This window comes from Pipistrellus hanaki, assembly GCF_964339955.1.
Source record: "Pipistrellus hanaki genome assembly, chromosome: 11".
Taxonomy (NCBI): domain Eukaryota; kingdom Metazoa; phylum Chordata; class Mammalia; order Chiroptera; family Vespertilionidae; genus Pipistrellus; species Pipistrellus hanaki.
In genome coordinates, this window is record NC_140513.1 from 52,745,930 (window position 1) to 52,767,660 (window position 21,731).

General features: G+C 39.2%; 1 protein-coding gene across 19 annotated transcripts in view; it reads right to left on the reverse strand.

Annotated features, from left to right (window-relative positions):
- Nucleotides 1-21,731, reverse strand: part of BNC2 (basonuclin zinc finger protein 2) — a 427,699-nt gene that overhangs the window by 128,008 nt on the left and 277,960 nt on the right. The gene's annotated exons all lie outside the window — the stretch shown is intronic.

A 21,731-nucleotide genomic window follows, 5' to 3' on the forward strand; every position in this document is an offset into this window, starting at 1 on the left:
GATTCTCTAAACCAGACTAGTTAATTTGCTAACTGAATTATGGTGCAGCCCAAGTTATCCCGGTGTCCTCCCTTCCCCCGCCAAAGAAGAAACAAACAGCTTCCACCTTATGTCCTAAGAGCAGGCTCAACCAATATCGCTTTAAAAAATAAATTCCACCCCTTATAAAACCTGAATGGTTTAAAGAGGAAGTGAAGCATGTTCTTCAGAATACTGGGGCCTAAAAGACCTCATTTAAAAGGAATAACAAGGAAAGCTGACATCAGAGTAGGGCTCTCACGTTAAATTACTAGCAAAGGGAGATTATCCAGAGACTTGGGTCTCCCAATTTTACCTCTTGCTGTTTCACCTGTGAGATTTAGTTTAGTGTTCACTGGCATGTTCTATAAAAGTTACCCAGGAGAAACAAAAGCCATAATTTAGTCATCTTTTAAACAGCCCTGACCAGGATTTAGTGTCAAATGAAAATGGAAAACAATGACTATAATCAAAGTTTGAAAATTTCCGTGAATTTCAGCTGTATTACCTCAGACACAAAACGAAAGGATGACCATTTTCAGAATAAGCATTTTAATTAAATTAATATCTCAACTATTTAGGCCTTTTCCTCCTCAAATCTAAGAAATGATCTCTCTCCCCTAGATGTTAAAGCCAAGATAAGATCATACATTCCAGTCCCCATCCTTATCTGAGTGACTGGGAACCCTATTGCAAATAATATAATTATATTTTTCCTCAGTTTCTTCAAAGTGAATAGTTAAGATAACATTGTCTTCTATCCAGGGCTCAAAGAGAGGCTGCTGCAAAGATTAATGAGATAATGAATGAGAGGTGCTTTGAACTCCTTAAGAGGACACAAAAGTGTTAGATCAACTGTAAGAATTATACACATAGGACCTCCTGGGGATTAAAACAGATAAACACCTAAGCCTGAAAAGATGGCCATCTAATCTCTTGAGTGAGGGCAGTGGCTTTCAGATAACAACATCCAGGCTCAAATCCTAACTATACCTGAGAGTGCAGTACCCAACGTTTCTGCAAGTTCTAAACCCCTGCCTGGCCTTTCTCAACAACCCTTCCCTCCCCCACCTTAGCTCATAATGGTGTGTGCTGTACTGTATTGTACATGTGCACTCTGAGTAACGCTTATTTTAATATACCAGTGTCTCTGCATATTAATGCAGGTACTTAAAAGTGCATGCACACACACACAGTTTTTACTTATTTGAAATGTAGTTTTTCAGGGCTCCTTCTCTACTCTAGTTTCCTCCTGACTTGTGGTCACTAGAGAGTTCACGTACTCTTGATAAATTGCTTTCTTACATCCATAGTGTAAAGGCCCTTATCATTTACCCGCTGGCTTCATTCAACACATTTACTCCCAGGAATACTTTGTCAAAGAGTTCAGGTTTTCTCATACTTCATTTCTTGCAGTTGATTTGTCTGATCTTTCCTATTCTAGTGGTTGAGTCAACTTTGAATAAATAGCCTTAAAAATTAATTTAACGTCTGGGAAAGATAAGGGATTCACAAGCCTAGGGATTGAAGACTTCTCTCATCCCATAGGGCATTTAGACTGCAAAAATGCAGGAAAGAAGTATTATTATCCCTGTTCTTCTTCAAGAACAGCTTAACTACTCTGCTGAGTGGCTGCTCTGCTTCCAGAATCCAGTGACCAGGTCAGGGAAAACCTGCTCTCCAGTTCTCTTCCATCAACCCTCCTGGCCCAGATCAATCACTTCATCACAAAGTACTCTGCTTACACACAACAAATAGGAAATCGAGAGGGTTTAGTAGGGGGAATTAAATGACACTAAATCCTGATTTTTGTCCATGTGTTTGGACCTTGTACTTATTGTAGGTCTGTGTACCAATGTGTTTGAAGGCTAGGTGGGAAGCTGTCATATCAGCCCTCTCCCTCCCACTCCTTAAAAACAGCTGACAATTTTTAGAAGATAAAGACTAACCTGTTGAGGGTAGAGAAACAAAGAGAAATCTATAATAATAAAAGCATAATATGATAATTAGACCATATGTCCTTCCAGATGACCTTCAGGATGAAGCTGCGGCAGTGGGGGCCAACCCCTCTGCACAAATACCATGCATTGGGCTTCTAGTTGTTCAGATAACCTAAAGAGCACAGGTGGAATAGTTATGGCCAAAACATTTCCCTAGATATACTTTTGAAAATACCAGAGAGTATTATATGGACATTACCTGATTCTTCTTCATAAGTATGACATATGTCATGAAGTAGGAATTCTATTACAAGCCATAGAGACATAGAGCACAGGCCAATGACTTTTTCTGTAGAGGACCAGATAGTAAGTGTTTTTACTTCTTATGGGCCTTACATTCTCTTTCCTAACTAACCACTTCTGCAGTTATGAAAGCAAGTCAGACTGAAACTAATGGGCATGTCTGTATTCCAATAAAACTTTATTTATACAAACAAGCATTTGGCCACATCGAGCTCTGTTATGGAGGATAAAAGGGTGAATTGGATAGGTTTTAAAAATTCAATAACAGATAAGAGTCCTAAGAGTGCAATTTAAGCAGCAATTACCTCGAAGATAAGCCGTAGACAAAGGCTAGAACAATATTAAAATGCCCAGCTTGCAGATATCATCAAATAGGATCTGTCAAATTTCTTGAATGTATCAGTATTTTCTGCTTTATAATTGTCAGGTCATAGTGAGTCACCAAGTTGTCAACAACTTTTGTGGATATTTAATTGATGAACAAAGAGTAACTGATGATTTTTTAAGTGTCATTAATATCAATAAACTGAAAACTGGACTTCTGCCTAATGTCATGATCTTCCTATGTCTGAATGTGGAGGAGTCAAGTTTGGATCTTAGTAGGGTTAGAAATATGAGTTGGGTCAATGGGATGAAGGCAAGTTAGGGCAAGAATTTTTTCAATGGCATGAAGTAGGAAATGATAGTCACCTACTTTATAGTTTATTAGAGGCCTGGTGCACAACATTTGTGCACAGGTAGGGTCCCTAGGCCTGACAGGTGATCAGGACCCATGGGGCCTTCCAGCTACTGTACCTTCCTTTGTTCTGTGCCACCCCCTGGTGGTCAACACACATCATAGCAAGCGATCAAACTCACAGTCTCCCAGTTGAAGGGGATAATTTGCATATTAGCCATATATATATATATATATATATATATATATATATATATATATATGCCTAGCCACCAGCTAAATTGTCCTGTACCAACGGTACTGTCAAAGTATCACTTTCAAATAAAATCTTAACCCAAAACTGGGTATAAAAAAAACATAAAAGTGAAGCTGGAGTGAGAATGAATTAGAGAACTTACTCGTTACTCTATTTTCCTCTTCAACTTGTTTAAGCCTCTCAGTTAGAAACCTAGAGTTCCCAGAAGCATGGTTTGAAAACATATTTTTCTATACAATAAAATGAAATCAGCTGTTTTACCTGCTTTGCATCTATTCTTTTTTTCCTTCTAGTGACAGAAACTGAATTTCCTTTTGGGGGAACCATTCTTCCCATATCTTGTAAAACAGAGTATTCCTTAAGCCAGGCCTGGAAAACCAGCACATCCCAGTCACTTAGCCACAGGGATGGGCAAGTGACCTAGTCTGAACAATGAGGTTGCATCAAGGACTTTTGTTATAAGTAGTGGGAAATTTTTCTCTTTTCTCAAAATCTGAAGCTGGTAAATATATGCTTGAGAACAAAAATCGCCTGGAAGACAGGTGGGATACAGGTGATCTGAGAAATTCCAGGTACTGCCAATGTTGTTTGAACCAGAAGATATGGAAATAGTCATTTTGGGTGCTGGACCTTACCTGGAATCTTGGGGTACAAAAACCAACAAACTATCTCTTTTTATGTCTGTTTGGAGTAGAATTCTGTAACTTCTATCTAAAAGAGCCTTGACTTTGGCAATACCCTTTGGACTTTCCAGCTGGGTACCATGTTATTTCAAAGCAGGTGTCAGAGGTTCAGTAAAAGGTATTTTAGTTCCAGGTCAAATGCAGTTTCGCCAATTACTGGAATGAAGTATCCTTAAAATTTTCATATCTTGCACAAATTTATAAAAAATTTGATAAAGTACATAAAATAAAAACAATTATGGGGGAATAAAGGAAATGAACCTTCAAGTACTAACTACATAGCATGCATCATTCTAGGGCAGTGGTCGGCAAACTCATTAGTCAACAGAGCCAAATATCAACAGTACAGCGATTGATATTTCTTTTGAGAGCCAAAAACCAACTTCTGAGCATGGGCCACGAAGTTTCAATCGCACTGTACATGCGTACCTGCACATGGTATTTTGTGGAAGAGCCACACTCAAGGCGCCAAAGAGCTGCATGTGGCTTGGGAGCCGTAGTTTGCCAACCACTGTTCTATATTACAATAATCTCATTTTATCCTCTCAAAAATTAAAAAACACACATTATTACTATAATCACCATATTGGGAGATCACAGACTCAATGTGGTTAAGCAACCAGCCTAAGGTCACTTAGTTATGTCTCCCAAGAAAATTCTCTTTCTACCACATGTTCAGATAAATAGTCAATAAGGAGTTCTGGGACTTGGAAATCTTCATCATGTTAGAAATCCCTAACTCCCAGCAATCTGGGCTTCTTGCCCATCACTCTGCTGAAGCAAGCATTTCAAAGGTCACCAACACCTGCCTTCCTATGAAATCCAATAGCTTTTCTCCTTCATTATTTTCCATGATCTCTCCATAGCAGCTGACCTTATTGATCACCACTCCTCCTAAATGCTCTTCTCCTTCACTCATGCATACATTCATTTATTCACCAGCACTTAACTCATCACTGAGGTTGGTGTCGCATGCAGGTACAAAAGTAATTTATGTTGTGGCCTCCACCTTCAAAGGTAGACAGATGCAAGCAATATAAATGCTATAAAAATTTTGATAAAGTACGTTAGGACAAAGAAGAGAGGGCAATTCTGCCAGGAAGGCATAGTCTTGTAAGAAAACTAGGTATTTACAAGCAAGAAAGGAGGAGAGCTAAGGTAAGGTTCTTGAATAAATACATAACAGAATCAGCTGAAGAGCTTGTTAAAACATGGATTGCTGGACCACCTCCCCAGAGTTCCCGATTCATTGAGTCTGGGGACCAAGGATATGCATCTTTAACAAATCTCCACAGGATGCTTATGCTGCCTGGCCAGGGACAATATTTTAAGAACCACTGATCTAATGGTGTGTGTGTGTAAGAGCACTGATACCCAAAGAATGTGTAACTCTTGAGGCAAAATATTTAGAGATAAGTATAAAAAGTCAGATGAGCCAAAACTTGTAGAAAGCTTACAAGTTCACTTCTTAATAGGATACAGAAAATATTAAATATTTTAAAGATAAAAGTGATTTACTCTTTTACATGTAAAAGTCTGACAAGTGTCCAGAAGTTTAATTAAAGCAATGACTGTCAGATTGCGGGGTAGGGGTAGAGCACATGTTTAGCATGACAGCCATGGACTATGAGGCTGGATAAACCTCAGCCACAGAGCCACAACCTCCTAAAGCAGAGCAAGAGGGAGGTGGTCATGGTTGATAAATCATCAGAGGTGATGCTGATAGAAACCACACACAGGCCACTGAAAACACAGATAGAGTTTGGGGGCAGGAATGGTCTAGAATCACATGACCAGAGTAGGGAATTTTGCAATACTCCCCTAGAAGATGGCTTAACTCACTGGACTTCAAACTTTATATGCCTAAACCTGGGATAGGAGAAGGCCTTCTAAAACATATGCAGATATGGGAACTCAATTTCCAGATCCTGCAATCCTTTGTTTACTCGTTCCTAAAATCAATCCACCTGAAAACAGGCCTTTAAGCCTATGCAAATCATCCATTTCCATTGCTGAAACCGGTTTGGCTCAGTGGTAGAGCATCGGTCTGCGGACTGAAAGGTCCCAGGTTCGATTCCGGTCAAGGGCATGTACATTGGTTGCGGGCACATTCCCGGTAGGGGGTGTGCAAGAGGCAGCTGGTCGGTGTTTCTCTCTCATCGACGTTTCTAGCTCTCTATCCCTCTCTTCTCCTCTCTGAAAAAGTCAATAAAATATATATTTTTAAAAATTATCCATTTCCATTTCTCCTCTGAAAATAGTACCCTTCTTTCTTTATGAAATAAAGGTATAGTCTGACTTGCCTTACAGGATACTCACTGGCCCAGGGTGTAAAACTCTCCTGGATGCCAAAATAATTGATGATTTCTTGATTATTTTAATTGCTGCATGAAAGGTTTCCTTAATGACTAGTAAAAGTACCAAGAATCTGCAAAAGGTTTCCTTGACTGAAGAGAAACTAGAACCCGGTATTGGGTCTGTGTGGGAATATTCAGAATCCAAATAAAATGGAAAGTAGAGCAATGATAATGCAATCACGTCTGCATTTCTATCTATTTTAATACTGTACCACTCTTTATTAAATATCCTGTGAGAGCGAAGCAAAAATGCCCAAACTGAAAATGGCTCCTCCTGACCCCAGCCCCACCTACTCAAAGATAAGCCATTCCTTTCAACTATTCCTAATGCTAGGAGGTGTCATCACTTGGGAAGAGAAGCATTGGGCGCATGTAAGGGATGTCTACTCTCAAATTAAGTTTGAACATTTTCGGGTACCTAAAGAATTTGTAAAATACTAGATATAACCTGTGGATAGAAATTTTACATTTCTTACAGACACTATGCTTACCATTTGATAAGGTAGTTACAACCCACTTAATCAAAGAATATAAAAATATTTAGTTTAGTTATAATTAATCATTTTCCATCTTAGGCAATTTTCCACATCCTATTAAAACTAAAATTAAAATAAATTATGATTTGAATGCCAAAGCACTTAATTTTTAGCTGAATATAATGTTTTATTAAATACACAAAACATTTTTGGCCATGAGATCTAGCATAATTAATGAATGTTTTGATATATGACCTTATCTAATTTGTTCCTAAAGTCCAACAACTGATTGTGATACACAAATGGAACCACATTATCAAATTAATACCATGGCTTCTATTGTAATATATTCTTCATTTCATTTAAAAAATCCATTTAAGTTATATATTACAGTACATCATTACATATTAACTAGTGAGAAGTAACCTTTCTATTGTAAACCAAATTAACTTTATTAGCTCTACCTTTTATGCTGAACTGTTTTTAGTAATCTATGAAACATAGCCCACAATTTATTGATGTTTTTATTAGTTTCTCAAAATATATGTTAATACATCTATTTGAGTTGAAATGTGGGTTTTAATTTTTCTCAGTTAAAATTAAGTCAGATTTGGCAGTTTCATCTGACCATAAGCACTGGTGGAAACTTTCATCAATTACAATAGCTAAGTCTTCAGTGATAATTTAAAAAATGACTTTCAGCAATAAAGTTCCCAGTGGCGTTTGTTGTCCCCCAGATTAAGGACAGTTTCTATGACGGACTCAACGGGTTGTTGAGATCCCAGCTCTGCCACCTGCCTGCTGTCTGACCTCGGTGAGTTTGCGCAGCATGGAAAATGTTAGGGCGGCTCATTTTCAACATTCATTTGGAGATAGGAAAGCCTAAGCTTGAAGACAGATCCCCTACCTTCATTTCAAGAATATAGAATCAAGGCCAAGCTAAGAAGTACAAGAGAAAAACAGATGCTTGGAGGGAAGGTGAGGCAGGGTTGCAGGATAAATGTGAGGGATTGAAGGGGAACTTAACTACAATGCAGGGGAAAGGTCAGGATTCCAGAGGGGCTGCCTCTCCAGCTGCCTGGCTGAATAATCTGCCTCTAGGAATCCTCCTCTCTGCAGGTGGTCCCTAACCTGTACACTGAGCTCCACCCAAGCTCCTTGCTTCAACTCCAAACATGTTCTTGCCCCCTATTGTTGTAAAAGGTAGGACTAGGAAACTAGGCCAAAAATGCTTGAAATAATATCTTTTGCGGGGTTGGGGATACTGGTTTTTTTTTTAATTAGATATGTCATAGGTACTCACTGAAAAAAATGTTATAAATTTGAGAAAGAGAAAACAGGAAGATAACCATCCATAATCCTACTACCCAAAGGCAACTATCGTGCACATAGATCTACTTTTTTTAATCAATAATTTTGTATCATTGGGGTCACACCAAGGATACAAATTTCTATCTTGTTGGTGTTGTCTTTCTCACTGAACATAATACATTAAGAACGTTCAAAATGATCTCCGACTACTTAGTACACATAAGTTTTTACATTAATTTTCCGATCCTTCCCTTTCTGGCCTACCTTCCCTCACTTTAGTACAGGTTTTCAGACTCTCCTAACTCCATTACTACAAGTGACTCCTGGCTGGCCTAGTATCGATACAACCCTCAAGTCAGTCTTCTCAAAATACAGCTTAGAATGTCTTGTCTCTGCTCCAGGGTTTCCAATGGTGCTGCCTCCCTGCTCCCAACAGCAATATACAAAATCCATAACCTGGGTCAGGAGACCTTGGACAGACAGACCTAACCTCTCATCCTAGAAACTCTGACATAAGCCTTCTGTTCCAGCCACAGTGAGGTACTCACTGCCTTTCAAACATTCCTAGCATTTACTATTTGGTCACTAAAGGAATATTAGAGATTTAGTGAAGAAAAAACAAATATGATTCAGGCCCTCTAGAAGTGAATAGACTAACGAGGAAATCAGGCCTTTTAAAATACACATTAACATGCAGAATTACAAACTGGGTAGGTGAGATGAGAACAGAATTAAGTGGGGGTGTGGGGGGAGAGTGTCCCAGCAAGGCCAATTCCACTGTGACATGAGCAGGGAGAGAAGCACAGGCTAAAGCTAGAGAGACAGGCAGGGTTCCACCTGCTGAACTACATTTCTTGGATTTCTTTTATTTTCAATCCTGTTCTTAAGCGTCTTTCCTCTTATTCACCCTTTTGATTAGCCTTTTCTTTTAGCTTCAACTCAAATTCTACGTTGTTTTTCCCATGAAGGTTGGACAAGTCCCCTCATCTAAGAGAAATCTGTCTCAACAATCATGGCACTTACATGTGCCAATCATGTATGTTCCAACAATATGTTGCCCATTTAACGGGCCACTCATGTGCCTATTTGCGAACAAGAGCTTGATGTTAAACAGCAACCCTATCTGAAATGTAATCCCTCAAGATATTTAGGCCTCTTATTGTTGAATGAATGAATACAGAGAATAGGAAAAGGCCATTATGTATTTGCACTGAATAAATTAAGTGTATGATTCCAGTGAACCAATGAATTCTTATTTTCACCCATGTCCCTTTCTCAACCCTTTCCTTTTCGTTTCTGTATTCCTCTAGAGAAAGATGGGGGTAGGTAATTAGAGCAGTTTAGAGAGTGAGTTGGGGCTGCTAGCCCAGCAGTAATTCTGAGGAGCTTTGCATAATTTATTCCCTGTCCTACCACTTCAAGCATCATTTGGAGGTATCCAATGGAATTCTAGGCAAAAACAGTATAAACTCTAGTATTGTTAAAGAAAATAACTTAATCAGAGTACATAAAATATATCATAATGTATAGACATTATAAAAATGATAGCACTGATCACTAGATGTATGATAAATGTGCTAGATTTATGGTCTCATGGCTATAGATTTATGGTCTCATAGTATAGACTTTGGAAAGTGGTCAGAGAACAGTGACACAATAAGACTTTAAGACTAGCATCTATAAAGAAAAGATTGTTTTTCCTTTGTAAAATGCCTGGAGAAATAAAGAGCAAACTCTCTTTAGTATGTAGAACATTATCTGGGGGGGAAAGGGAGTTTAACTGCACAATATGGGTACTAGTTAGAAAAAGAAAAAAAATATCGTACAAAAAGAGCTTCTTACACTGTGAATTAAATTACTGAGGGAACATAATTTACCTGGATTTATTTAAAATGTCTGAAACAGAAGCTTAAACTGATAATTTTCTGGCTATAAAACAAAGGAGAAATTGAAGTCTGGATATAATTTCAATAAACACTTTGAGGGGATCTATAGTTTTTCAAAGGAGAATGGTGGCTAAGTCACAAGACTCACAAATGACACATAAGTCTGGATGAAGAAAACTCATTTCTGTCAAGAATAGAATCTCTATAAGAACAACAGCTGGAATTTTTGTGGTTCATTAATGTAAGTGTGTAAGGTAAATCTAAAATAAGCATAAAGTGTAATGCAAAATATATAATAAATGTAAAGTAATACATACTTTTAACTGTATTGCCAACTTATAGAACAAAGTAATGTCCTTGATAAAATTCAGTGTTCCAGTATATAAAATCGTGCTGGGAAGGGGGGGTGGGGTGGTAGTCAGAAAGGAACTTGCATCTGTCAAATGAAATGTGAATAACAATTTTTTATTTCAATTTTTAATAACAGGAATTACTCCCCAAGCCTTCAAATAAATTAAAATAAATGTAAACCTGTAATTCTACAGACTTCACTTCCAATATTTTCTGTGAAGGTCACAGAAATAAGAACATATTCAGATACTTTTTTTTTCTTAATGTATGAGTATAAAAGTGCTTTTCACTGATCCTAGAAAATTGGCTCTCAGTGACAGTTTATAGTTCTTAGTTTTCCACAACTTTTTTTTTTTTTTTTCAAAAAAACATAACTTTCTTTAAAAGCCAAATTCAAGTGACTTAGGTGGTTTTCACAGGAACATACTTGAACATTTCAGGCCCTACGTCCAGCGGGCTCCACCGAATAGTTGTTCAGGCATGGCAATGTGAAGCTTACAGCCATTCAATAAAAAAGAAGTTGGCAAAGTGGAGTGATTTTTCAAAGCCACCTACTTTACTGAGTAAAACAATTAAAAATTTGTATGAAATGGCCTAAAAGGAAACCTTTTATTTCACTAATTTCCAATCCTGCCCTGGATATTTTTAAAATTTTAAATGCTAATTTGAAGCAATTTTACAAGTTCAAAAAATTAAAGCAGCCTTATTCTTTAATTTTGGGAGAAAGCCCAGTGAGCCTTAAATTGCCCGGCTAATTGTTTGGAGAACTCCCCGTCTATTGCCTCAACTCCCCTTAGGATTCCAAATTATAACAGCATCTAGTGGTCAGCTTTTAGGAGCTCTGGGACCTAGAATACTATTCATTTCCAATTGATTAATTAATATTTAACATGTGTTTTAAGGGATTGTTTTTAGGAATTCTTTCCATGATTACGTTAGGAATTCAAAAATGAAGTTGTGAGTGACAAGATTTTATTAGAGGAATTTCTGGGGTCAGATTTTAATATTTTGATTACTTATAAACAGACTATTGTTCTCTTTCCTACTTCAAATGCCCAGGCCATAACCTCTGAATTTATGAGGATGGTGGCTCTTCATTCTTGCTAATGTGACCAATAATTTCCAATTATATCACACTTTATAATATGCACACTGTACCCAATATAACGATATGTCATTTCAATGTAGCTAGCCCATGAACTTGTACAGCTTTAATGGGATTTCGCGTATTTAGAATTTCATCATAAAGGGGCCCTTTGGAATCATTATAACATCAATCCTTTCCCATTATAAGACTCTGCTCTCTTACTAGGCAGGGCCTCAGGGCTCAAGGCAAGGCTTAACTTATCCGTAGATTGTAAGCCAGATCCTAATAAAAGCCATAGCACTTGGGGAGAACATTAGTAAATGGCAATGATGACATAGTAAAAACTTTTTAGTGAATCAGGGGATCAATCACAAAGGTGGACAATGATCGTTCATAAGAGGAAAAAAATTCTTATGACTTGAAGTAATATTTTAGATCTACACATTTTATTCCCTACTTTTGGGGAAAAGCACTATGTAATTGGGAACAAATTAAGTACAAAATAACTCATGTTCCATTTAAGTCACAACTTTCTAACTGTAACTGTCAAGGTTGAATTAATTAGGATATTTAATACCAAGGAGAAAAAAAGGCTTGCTTCTAGAATTTTTTTTTTTTAAGAAAAAAAAAAGAATGACATGCAGCTGAAAGAGTTGTTCCCCAAACCTGGTGATAAAAACTGTCAGCCCTTATGTGTGAAGGGTTTATTTTTTTTCTTGAACAAATAGTGTGCTAGTGTTTTAAGAAAAAAAAAAATTCCACTGAACCTCCATAAACCTTGATTACTATGCTTTAGATACCTTATGTGAATGGTCCTTCATTTTCTTCTTGTCCCTTAATACATGAGGGATAAATACATGAATATCTTATGACCCATCATAAATGTCATTCTAGACTGCAAAGGAGGGGAGGGGGACAGGACAGAAGTAGTTCCAATGAGCCCCCCACTGTCCTATGGATTTTCACCATCCCTCGTTGACATGGAGCTTTGAGAGTATGTGGATAGGCACACACAAACACCCACAATTAGTCCAGAGCAGAATTTGAGCTCCACTTGAGACTATATAGGTAATATTTCAAACTGATTGGCATTTCCCCCCTGGGGCCTTGTGCATAATAAAGTCTTCACAACAGACTTTGGAAATCATTAAAGTCTGACTGAGGCACACATAAAAGTAGACTGTCAACACTTGGCTGTTCAGAAGCTCACTCTCTTGGCTAGCAGATTAAACGGGCTCTTGGTTTCACTTCTCCTTCCTCTTCCTTTCATGGTCCACTTTTGGAGGCATGTCTTTCCTCATTTGCAGCAACTCCATCAGAAGGTAGTGAGGGGAAAGGAGAAAATTTAATCTGCAAACTTGACAGTAAATCTGGGAAGAGACTTTGTAATTGAACGGACTTGCTGAAGCCAGGTTTGGGGGTCATTAGTGCTGCTATTCTAGCCAACCTTTAGTCATCAATGCTGGCTGAAAGTTGACTCCACAAACTTTGCTTTATGTGATGTACAGATCAATGAACTAAATGCAGACTGACTACAAAACATTCCATTTTCAAAACTAATGATTGGAATATGCTACTTGAATGAAACATGTAGGTCCTTTTTTATTAAATAAACAAATAAAAAATGAATTCTTCTGTAAGAGAATAATCACCATACCCCAACTTATTAGCATTAAAGACTACATTTTCTTGAAACCACATGTATCTATCTAAGAATTTCATTAAGGTAACATTGTAAATGAAAGGCATATTTATTTTAGATAGAACATATGCTTTAAACTCTATCAGATGAGGTGAAGAAACATTTCAAAACTGAGAGAACAGTGATACATAAAGCTGGCATCTGGTAAGAAATACCTAAAAGGAAAAAATTATTATATTCGATCTTTTTTTTTTTTTTTTTTTTTAAATGAACATCCCCTTGTGTCACAAGAATTTTGCCTTCCCCCTCTCAGTAAGTCAGCCTGAAATCTCATTCTAAATCTATAATCAATCTTTCTCTTTTTCCCCTACTGTAATCCTTTACAAGTGTGGTCTATCACACACACTTCTGACACTGATGTGTGTTTTCTTCTGGATTGCTGGATTTGCCTAATGCATATATCAAGTATCACAATGCTTTGTATACATGACTGGTGAAATAAAAGACCCTACATTTAACGATTTGCTCATTTAAAAAAAAAAGTTAAGAAGTTAGTCTCAAGTCTTAGGAAAAGTCTAAATTAATCAATTTTTAAATGCAAGAGCAAAAAAAAAAAAATGTTAAGGACTAAAGCAATACTTACTGATTTCCCTGCGAATATGATCAAAGAATGATTGAGCAGACAAGGAAACCTTGAAGTTACCATCCCACTCTCTACTAGCTGGCTGCTTGACACATATGAATTACCCACAAGGATAAATATCTTTGAGGCCACTGGCAAAATAACACTACTTGATACCGTCACAGATACGTGATGGAGTTCAAACTTTCAGGAAAGAAGTAAAGTCTCCTGAAACAGTGTGAACAAAGAAACCAAGGGAGCGTGCTTGTTAGTACTTGGAATCCTGGTTACCAATTTGATAATGATAATGACCCTAATTTCTAATTAAAAGTTCTATTAATCAGTATCAATAGAAAAAATAAAAAAATAAATCCAGGTTTTAAAATGTAGCCATTTTTTTTCCTTTAGATATTTTACTGTATTTAAAAACCAGTAATAGAAAACACTTGCCAAATTCATTTAGTCTCTGACTGAGGCACACATATGTGATTTCCTAATTTACAGCTTGCACGTACAGATGTTCACACTTAGTAAAAGGACTTCTTAATAGCTTTTTTTTAATTAAAAGTGTGTTGATAATAGGTGTTTTAAACATATCCAAACAACACAGCTGAACTGACAAATGCCTGTCTTCATGCCTCACCATGTCTCACACTGTGGCAAGATTTTTATAAAAGAGAAAAGATTATGAATCAGTCGCACGTATACAGGATAAATGTTACCCCCAAAAACCTCCAATTGAGATCTTTCATTAATTTTTTCTCTCTATGATCTGTTTCCAAGTAGAAAATGTTAGATTGCTACTAGGTGTATGTAGCCGAAAGCAGAACCACACAGCCTTTGCGTGCTGCCTGCAGTTTTTTTTTTTTCCTTTGCAAAACTTTGAACCCCATCCAGCTTTGACACACTGCCTCTTCAGTTAATAACTATCAAGTTTCCCTTGTCTCCTGTCTATTTTTCTTTGAGGCAATTGCGCACTCAGCACCCCGAGATAATAACACACATCTATAAGATAAAAGCAATGGCATTAATGTAATTGTCTGCCTCTCTCTCTTTAGCCTAATCTTTTTTTCCTTCAGTTTTGACTGCCTGTGTGACACCTGTTTTTGTCTCCTCTGATCCTACGACAGGTTTTCCGCTGACAAGGTTTTTGCCTGACAGAGATTCTGCAGACAAGAACATAATAAAATATGAAGAACTGCTTGTCAGAGTTTCTGCCAATGCTCACATGAAATAGAGAGGGGAAAAATGATTTTTTTCTTTATAAGGGGCCCTGTGATGGTCGCTTTTGACCTGTCAGGAAAAAGACCTCCCTGGCCAAGTTCTCCAAGTGAAACAGGTGTTTTCTTTTATGCTAGAGGCTGATTTGTTTTTTAATTATTACTGATAGTAGAAAACCTGAACAGTCAAAAGAGGGGAGGGGAGAGTTTCTTACGCTCAGACTTTTGCAGGCAAAGGAGTATTGACGAACTACTAAATACAAGTGGAAGATATTTCACTCCAAGACCGTATCTTCTGACGACTAGTAAAACAAAAATGCTGACATCTGTTAATGATCCAATAAATTTAACATCTCTAAAATGTACTCCCTGTTAGTGAGGCTACTAAACACTCTCACCTACCTTTCACTTGTTTTGTTGTCTGAAGACACAGAAGAAACAGCAGAAGTGAAAGCAGAGTAAGGGCTAAAAGGAGAAATGCAGAAACCGGACTAAAGGCAAGGTGTTTGCAGGCTGCTGGAGAAGGGACTGGCAATTAGGAATCAGAGACATTGAAATACACTTGTCAGGCCTGCCATGAACTGTTGTTCCATGTGCTCTAGTGAGGGAGATGCTGGGGTCGGTAACAGCACGAGGAGATGAGGAAGGGCCCTTCCTGAGCACCCAATCCAGGGAGGGGTCAGTATTCCACAGAAACCACCCTTCCGGTCCAGGTCGAGTACACTGAGAGCACACGGAGGGATGCATGTGCTCCGGATGACCGGGGGCAGGATCAGTGATGGGGCAAGTGTGAAAGCACCAAAGGCTGGGACAGAGTTGACAGCAATGAGTGAAAGGAGGATGAAATTCAGGATTTGGGCTTTTAAGATTCTCAGCACCAATTTGAACTACTTTGCCAGCAAATCCCTTTATAACCTGAGCTCCGGTTCTCCAAATACATTATCTTAACACTTAGGGCCTAGAACAGTGATTCTAACAGAAATAGAAGTCAACTCACATGTGCAATTTTCATTTTTCTAGTCTCATTTAAAAAGTGAAAAATAAACAATGAAGCTATTTTTTAAATTTTTTTATTTAAAATAAATTTAATACACATGACACTATAAATGTGTAGACAATATAAGAATAATTCTTAATGAAATTTTATATGTATATATACACTGAGTGGCCGGATTATTATGATCTCTGAATGCATAATCTGGCCACTCAGTGTATATCCTATATAATAAAAGGCTAATATGCAAATTGTCCCCTCAACCAGGAGTTCGACCAGTACAATGGTCGGCAAACTCATTAGTCAACAGAGCCAAATAACAACAGTACAAGGATTGAAATTTCTTTTGAGAGCCAAATTTTTTAAACTTCAACTTCTTCTAACGCCACTTCTTCAAAATAGACTTGCCCAGGCTGTGGTATTTTGTGGAAGAGCCACACTCAGGGGGACGAAGACCCACATGTGGCTTGGAAGCCATGGTTTGCTGACCACTGAACCAGCAGCAGGCTGGCCAACTGCCCATGTCCCCTCTCCCTTGCCAGGCTGGCCAGATCCCACCCATGCATGAATTCATGCACCAGGCCTCTAATATATATTCTATCTAATAAAATAGTAATATGCAAATTGACTATCACTCCACTATACCCACAAGCCATGCCCACCAGCCAATCAGGAGCAAGAATGTGAATTAACCCAACCTAAGATGGTTGTGGCCACAGAGCAAACAGGCGGTTTGGGTTTCCCCAGAAATCGAGGAAGCCACACTTTCTGCACACCCTGGCAGGCCTAGGCCTAGGCCTCCACTCAAGGCTACAAAATTTCAATTTTAGAAGATAAATAAATACCAACAAAAATGGTGGCAGCCATGGAGCTGGAGAGAGTAGGAGGCTTGAGTTTCCTCTGGCGATGGAGAAAGCCAAGCTCCCACAGCCCTGGCCTGCCTGGGCCTCCACTTAAAGCTACAAAGTTTCAATTATAGAAGATAAATAAATCCCAACAAAAATGCCTGCAACCACGGAGCATGCAGGAGGCTTGGCTCGGCTCAAGGCTTCAAAGTTTCAATTGTAGAAGGCAAATAAATTCCAAATACCAGGGCCTCTGCTTGGGTCACCAGGGGGCGTGGCTCGCCTGCAAACCACCACAGGACCCTCACCCAGGTTGCCCCATGCCCCAAGGGAACCACCACCCTGATCTGGACACCCTTCAGGGCAAACCAGCTGGCCCCCACCCATGTACCAGGCCTCTATCCTATCTAATAAAAGAGTAATATGCAAATTGACTATCACTCCAACACACAAAATAGCTGCCCCCATGTGGACAAAAGATGGCTGCCACAAGGTGGCCAGCAGGGAGAGCAGTTGGGAGGGACCAGGTCTGCAAGGGAGGGCAGTTGTGGGCATCAGGCCAGCAGGGGAGGGCAATTGGGAGGACCAGTCCTGTAAGGGAGGGCAATTGGGGGCGATCTAGCCTTCAGGGGAGGGCAATTAGGGGTGACCAGGCCTGTAGGGGAGGACAGTTAGGGGTGACTGCAGGGGAGGGCAGTTAGGGGCAAAAAGGCTGGCAGGGGAGCAGTTAGGTATCAATCAGGCTGGCAGGGAAATGATTAGGGGGTGATCAGGCTGGCAGGCAGAAGCAGTTTGGGGCAATCAGGAAGACAGGCAGGTGAGTGGTTGGGAGCCAGCAGTCCTGGATTGTGAGAGAGATGTACTTGTAAAATTGGGCCTAAATCGGGCAGTCGGACATCCCTCGAGGGGTCCCAAATTGGAGAAGGTGTAGGCTGGGCTAAGGGACACCCCTCCACAATGCATGAATTTCATGCACTGGGCCTCTAGTATACACACACACAACACACACACACTGAGTGGCCAGATTATTATGCGTTCAGAGATCATAATAATCTGGCCCTTCAGTGTGTGTGTGTGTGTGTGTGTGTGTGTATAATTAAAGACTAAAAACCAAGTGTATCCTTTATACTTACAACATATCTCAGTTAGGACTAGGCACATTGCAAGTGCTCAAATCCACAAGAGTGGCTTTGTTAGTGAACAGCCAGTTCTAAGTTGCCTTTGCATTCCTTGGCTCCACTTGAATTTAAGGCCCAACAAGTCCATGCTTTCAACCAGATGGGTTAGGACTTGCTTTTGTAGTCTCACTTGACCATACAAGCAGGTTGGGAGGCCTAGGAAGCCAAGGTAGAGATTTCCCTGGGTATCAAAGATCAGCTTCCAGGAGAGAGGGCCCTTCCATCCTACAGGCCCCTTAGCAGACACTGCTTGTGAATCTATCCATTTGTGGCAGTAACTCCTTAAAATACTTTCCATATGTCACTCTGGCTATAGGCTCACTAACTAGTAACAGATTAATTCAAGGAGCTTTTAAAGTGCTACAAACATCTACCATGCAAGAAGGCAAAGACTGGTAGGGAATGGGTTGCATAAACAACATTTCATGCCTCCCAGAATACAAGTTAGAACTTATCTAAAATACCGTCTTTATCTCAGTCAGTGATTTCACTCTTTATTCACGAAAGGGAGAGGGACATGTCCCAATTGGAAGAAGTCCTCAGTCACTTATGACACAAAAGAGAAGGAAGAATAACTGAGAGTAGCAAGATGATCTTGCTGAGGCATATTGGGTCATGATTACCTAGCAGACTCTCCTAGTTTGTCTGAACAGGGAAACCTGAGTAAAATGTGAGGAGCTGTGTGTATTTCATTTATAAGCCCCTCCAATTTGTATTCTGCTTAACCTAGTGAACCCCAGTTAATTAAGATGTTCCTATAAACAATTAAGCTTCCTGTAGGATCGTTAGCAAGATATAAAAATTTATGATGTAATAAAGGGCCATAAAATGATAAAGTGGTTAGCCCATCAAAGCACTTCACATGCAAGAATATAGGTGTGGAAATAGGCAAAAGTAGCTTTAACCCTGTTTCAAATTCATCTACTTCTGGTTTTTGAATTTTCAACACATAAATATTCCTACAATTCATTTCAACTGGTCTGAATTTCTTTCTCATAATGTGACTTTTGGGATAAGGTGTTTCCTACTTCCCTTCAAATAGCGCTTAAATGGAATTTTAAAGGGAAATGGAATGTATGGGATTTCTTGGATTTTCTGGGGGAAACACACTCTCCTGGGAACACTTGGCCCCGTGGCCAAAAGAACTGGTGCCCTAAACTTTGCCTCTGGGCACGGAAGGAACCTCTGTGGAAGGGGAAGGAGCTCACATCTTCACCTCTGACCTGAGGCTAGTCTCCTTAACATTATGTCCACATGTTCATTTAATCCTTTCAAACCCTCATTGTGTCAGTTAGGTTTTCCCAATTACTATTTGAATTTACAGAGAAAAGAACTACAATGGGATTTGACCACTGGTCTGGCCACACCCACCTTTTATTCACTAGCCTAAGCTAAGCAGGCAGGTCAGATGCTCAAGGGTGAAGTTTCACTTTCATCAGAGTTCAATAACGAAAACAACTGACACGAAGTGGATTATCTCACTTAATCCTAGGAAGAACCCTAGCATAGGCGTTATCATTATCCACATTTCACAGAGGAGAAAACAGAAGTTACATAACTTGGCCACGATTCGACATTGATAGCAAGTGGTGGGCCAGGGTGTGAACCTAAGCAGAGCTGCACTCTTACCTAGCCTTCCTCCTGCGTCCCACTTGTGCACCTGAAGCTTCTCCATAGGCTGCGGTTCCCACTCTGCATGCATCATTCTCCAGGTCCTCCCTACAAACTCTTTAGCAGTGCTCTGGCACTGTACACTTCAGTGACCAGAATTTTACCAGACCCACCTCTTGTTCCAGCTGAATGAAATGGAGCTAGAGAGAAAAAAAGAGAAAAAAAGAAGGAAAGAAAAGATCTGGAGAGCTAAAAGGCAGAGTGCCCAGGGTTTTAAGAGGAGGCACTGTTTGTGCTATGATTTAAAAAAAAAAAAAAAATCTTTTTAGGGAGTTCAAAGCATCATCTGAAAGGTGGGCAGGCAGAGAAACAAATCAAAATGAGCAGCTCAGGGTCTCAATAAGAATACGGTGACTGCCATTAATCAAGCCCCAAACCTCCGCCTTTGTGGGGTGTCCTCCCTCTAAAGCTAATCAGCGGTGATCAGGGAGTAAAGGAGAGAAGCAGAAGAGGGTGACATGCCCTCAGATCAAGCGAAGGAGGCCCCTGTGCCAAGCAGGAAAATGGCCTTGTTTTTGCGCTCTAAAATAAAAATAAATGAACAAATGTTCAGGGACGTTGTCCCATGGAAAGGCCAGGACCCTGCTAGGAGTCAGCGGAGAGCTGTTTCCCTAATTACAGGAGAATTTTGCAGTGAGGGACTGCCAGGCTTCAGAGCACAGTGTGGAAGCGCTAAGACTACTTGAAAGCATGTGTTCCCACCTTTTCCACACCAGTGGGCCAGGGGAAAAGGACTATGGGGTTTCTACCCACGAGCTTCTCAGCAAAGCCTGAGGAACATGGCCGCCTACCTATCTTCCCTGGGAAGCCTGCACTCCCTTTCCTGTGCTAAAGACTCACGTTAATGCCTTTCTTATATATTCCACTAACTCCTAAGACACAGCTTGCAACACTTTTCTCCCAAAGCAAAATTCCCTCTTCTTGGGACAACGTCCAGGGCGGGCAAGAGGAAGGCCAGCACTTTCCTGCAGGTTCCTATCTGGGCGTATTACTTTCCTTTGTCAGAGGAAACTCCGTTTCACTCACCCTCCTTTCTTGATCGTGACAAATTCACAAATTATCTCCTAGTAACTGCTGCTGAGTTACTCAGAATAAGCATGATGTCATAGGAATGTCATACTTGGTTGCTTATGATGAGGACCCATTTGCGGCGGGAAGAGGAGAAAAGTAGGGAAGGGAAAAAAAAAGGCAGTTATACCGGCTTTTGGACTCAAGTCAGAGAGAATATTACAGTGTTACCAGCTGAGGATAAACTACTTTCACAGATGTTTAGACAATTCATAAGAAGAGCGCAGACTGGGACAAATAATAAAGACACGTGACCTTTCTTGGGTTAAAATGAAAAACGACTAGTTTTGATTTGCCCTGCTGAAGTCCTTATTAAAGTACCATGCTGCCAAAAAATTAGAGGAATTCGTAAACACAACAGAGCTCTCGTGATTTTAAACATTGAACTGACCTAATAAAAAGATTTACTCTAGAATGCTTAGAACCAATATCTCCGACTTATCCAAATTAGTCCTATGATTTTCTTCTAGGTGTATGCTTGCCAGACTAGTTAGTAAAATCACAAGACACTCAGCTAAATTTGCATGGTACACGCTAATACTAAAAAATAAATAAATAAATAGATAAATTCATTGTTTGCCTGAAATTCAAATTTAATGGGGATATCCTATATTTTCTTCTTTTATGTCTAAGATATAAATGACCTATAACACTGTATTAGTTTAAGGGGTACACCATATCTGATATTTTCAATTTGTGTGAAGGTTATTTATAGAGATAAATACCCCTGTTCTGATAAGATATATTAAGTACAGAGCTGAGAATTCAAATTCAGTGATGCTGAAAAAAAAAATTACTTCCAGTGAATTATTAAAAAAAGGTTTGGAATTAATGGATTATATGAATATTAAGTCTTACAGTACATTAAACCATAAAGCTGGTTGCTATATGACACTAAATTAACTTTATACTGCTCACTACCTCCTGTGGTACAGAACCGAGGAATACCTGGCACAGTAGTTTACATGTGATGTATGCTTAATAAATACCTATTGATTGATGGCCAAGCCTGCTCATTTGACATTAAAAAAATCTGAACAGTTTGGAAACTGGCAGAGAAGCAGCTGGCTTGATGAGCAAATAATTAAGGTAATAAAGTAGGACTATCTTTTCATTGAACGAATTGCAAATAGTAAAGAGAAATCAC